The following is a 3,817-nucleotide window of genomic DNA, read 5'->3' on the forward strand; positions in this document are numbered from 1 at the left end:
TCCAACCACAATTCTCTTTCCAGTCATTACATTTCAATGCTGCATTTAAAAACTGTGAGGGCGGGGCTTTAGGGTTCACGTCAGTGCCGAGAACCCCAAAGCGTTCCGCAGGGGCGGGGCAAGATGCCAAAGGAATTCTATTTTTTTGTCAGTATTAAGAGGCCAAGGCGACTGGTCGGGATCAGTGAGCACTGATTAAAGGGGGTCTTCTGGCGGTGTGTGTGTGACCTAATGCTTCTCTGACTGGGAAGAAGCATGCAGCAAGCAAAAATCAGGACAGAATGATTTCAGTATTCGCTTCCAGGCCCCTGACTCCAATCTGGAGCCTCTGCCAGGCAGATGGCCTTTTCAGAAGGAGCGTGGCAGCCTACATAATTATCACATGACCGGTTATAGATTCCCTTAAGGTTCAGGTTCTCATGCCATCACTTATGCTAAAAGTGCCCACCTTCTTACATGTTTCTCCTCGTGGGCGTGGCCTGATATTTTATTAATTATGAGCTCCAGGCCCTGGGAACATTGACAGCTGCGAAGCAATAACAACACAGCTTTCCTTGTGTCTGCAATATCATGTCACTGGTCATGGGTGGGACCGGGCGTGTCATGGATTTTTTTTAGATCCGCCCCCTGGGAACATTGATAGTTGCTAACCAGTGAAAACAAAGCTTCTGTTGTGTCTGCTAGTTACTGGTCTCTGACCCAACCCCCCCTCCCCCCCACTGGCAGTAGATTTTCTATAAAGTTAGAATTTCTCCTAAGATTCAGGTTTTAATGCCATCACTTATACTAAAAGTGCCACGCCTCCTCCTTTAATGTGTCTCCTCATGGGTGGGGCCTGATACCTAATAGATTTTTCAGATCTGCCCCTTGGGAACATTGATAGTTGATATGCAGTAAAAAAAACAATTGTGTCTACTAGTTACTGGTCATGGGTGAAGCCTGACACTTCATGGAATTTGTTTAGATCCGCCCCCTGGGAACATTGATAGCTGCTAAGCTGTAAAAAAAGAGCTTTCCTTGTGTCTGCTAGTTACTGGTCTCTGACCTCCCAACTTTGGCAGCGGCTTCTGTAAATTTCTATAAGGTTCGAATTTTTGTTTTCAGGCTTTTATCCTAAAAGAACCCCAACTTCTTTTAATGTTTCTCCTCGTGGGTGGAGCCTTGGTATTTGAGATCCGCCCCCTGAGAACATTGACAGCTGCTAAGCAGTAAAAACACAGCTGCCATTGTGACTACTAATTACTGGTCTCGGACCTTCCAACGCTAGCAGCGGCTTGCGAAGATTCAGAACTTGATTAGGGGGCTGGGTGGGGCAAAGCTAACTAGGGACAGGTCAAGGCTGCAGAAAACAATAATAAACAGGCCCGCGGGCGTAATATAGCCTATGTGGTCCACATTGGAGGAAAAAAAAATAGCTCCGCCCATGCCAGAATAGCCCTTTTAATCTGCTCACGGGAAGAGATGTGAAAAGGCGCTCGAGCCAAGGATCGATCTTCCAAAGATGGCTGCCGCGTTTATCTCCGCAAGTCGCCAACTGCCAAAGCCGCGTCGTTTTGTAGTTATTCGGCGCCGTGGCTCTGTGTCCGTAGGGTCGCTGTGCTCGGGGGGGCGTGGCGCACCCACGGGCCTTCTTATACCTCCCGCGCACTCCAGCAAAAGGGATCTTCTGGTTTTCCTAGCTCCGCCCATCCATAGACTCTTAAAGGGATACACCTCTCTGCTGGATTTCCGGAGGGGCATAAGAAGCCGGTGAATGTTTCAAACCGCCACGACTAGGTGAAAAGTCTGTTTTGAGCGCAGCGACCCCTCTCAATATTTTTTTTTGTAACTGGTCGGGACGTTTGCGCCCGTTTTGAGCTGCCCGCGTCACGGGGTTTTATGTTGTCAGTATTAACAGATATGTATATTTTTTTTCCTTTTATTTATTTATTGTATGTGTGGGGGTCTCGTCCTTCGAGGGTGCCGTGCTGTTACAGTGAATGAGACGTCATTGCACCTGCGGTGCAGTATTACTCGGTCGGGGGGGAGGGGCAAGCTGCAGAAACCTCGCCCCTTTTTTTTTTCTTTTACAGTGGGATCTTCCAAAGGTGGCCACACCCCTTACCATCTGATTGCGCAATCTCATCGTAGAGCCCGCCTCTATCCGATTCCTATCCAATCAGGCCCTGCACTCCCTGGCTGTTCAGGAGGTTGTCCAATCAGATTGCGCCGTGCAGCCGGCTTGGTCACACGGGGCTGTGAGACGGTTGTAGCCCATTGTAGCATCTTTGTACTTTTTGGGGGTTTTTAATTGTTTTTGTTTTTTTTGTAACGGACATAAATCTCGTTTTTACCATATTTGCAGATTTTAATGGTCACACGTAAAAAAAAAAGGGATCTTTACATGTTTTACCTCCTTGCTCTGGGTGTCCCGCCCCCCCTCCTGACCGCCTTCCACTCACCCATAGTGTTCGGTATTTTTGTTGGGGCCCTTTAAGTGTCGGACATTGCTGGAAATAAAAAGTATTTGCTTCATTACTCCTTCTTGTGTGTGTGTCGGCTTGGTGGAAGTGGAGTACCCCTTTAAGAAGAGGGTGACCACATGGGGATCAGGTGGCATGTGCACTGCCCAAGGGGGGAGCCACCCCTCCTCCAAGTTTTATTATCCGCTTTCTAGATGGGATTGCATTTAAACCTGTGCAGCCCCTTAGAACCGCAGTGGGCGGGGCTGGAACCCGGGAACACGTCGGCTGCATTTTCACAGCCTGAGATTCAGGACTGATCAGAGGAGGCGGATATTGTTGGGAGTGTTAGGCTGGGCACACACCTTACAACCATCGCAAGACTTTTGTCTTGCGATGGTTGTAAGGTACTTAAAAAAACGTACGATCTGCCTATCTTGCATAGGCAGATCGTACTTGCGATGATCGCAAGCCACGCCCCCTGAGGGGCGGACTTCCGATGAGCGCAATGCCGAACGGGCAGTGTGCGCTTGCGCACCCCGGCCCGTCCGGCTGTTATCGTACGGACATGCCACAAACCCGCCGAACATCGTCCGATGCTCGGCGGGTTTTCGAACATGTCCGTAAGTTTAAAGTCGTGCGACCTTACAGTAATAGAGGTCGCACGGCTTCCACACACCTTACGATAATCGTACGATCGCAGGATTTCCCGCGATTATCGTACGATTATCGTAAGGTGTGTGGGAGGGGAGGAACTTGGGGGCAAATATGGCTGCTCCCTTTCCTGTACCAGCACTGGTCAATGGGAAACATATGGGGAAGGAAGGGGTGCAGTGGGGGAGGTGGACTGTAGTTGGGGAATGGGGATTATAGTTGGGTGTGCAATAGAAAGGGGCATTATTTTTAGGTGGATGGGCATTATAGTTAGAGGGTGGGCAGTATGGTGAGGGGTGCAATGGAGGAAGAGCATTTTGGGGAGCTGCAGCAATGGACCAAAGAGAACCAGTCTATGAGAAACCAGCTCCCTACGATGTGTTTTGCTTAGTTGGACCCCTCCCCCGCTCATTGTATGCAAATTCTGACTTCCTCTAAGTCGCTGATTCATCTCACATTGCTTTGCAGGCAGTTTATATGGGGGCGGATTTTCACCAGGACAGGTTCTCCTTGGCAGAGGGGCGGGGCTCACACCCTAGGATGGTGTGTCTTGTCCCCAAGGGTGCTCCGGTTTTAGGTTTCAGCACACCGGTTCAAAGAGCAGCTGATCAGCACCGGGCCCCAGGAAGCATGTCCACTCAGCCAAACAGCACCGCCCCCTGTCACTCTTTATCTGCATACGTCACCGATTGGTGTAATAACTTGAACGTCAACGTTAAGGC

The sequence above is a fragment of the Nanorana parkeri genome, unplaced genomic scaffold, assembly GCF_000935625.1.
Source record: "Nanorana parkeri isolate BGI_ZX_2015 unplaced genomic scaffold, ASM93562v1 scaffold2006, whole genome shotgun sequence".
NCBI lineage: Eukaryota > Metazoa > Chordata > Amphibia > Anura > Dicroglossidae > Nanorana > Nanorana parkeri.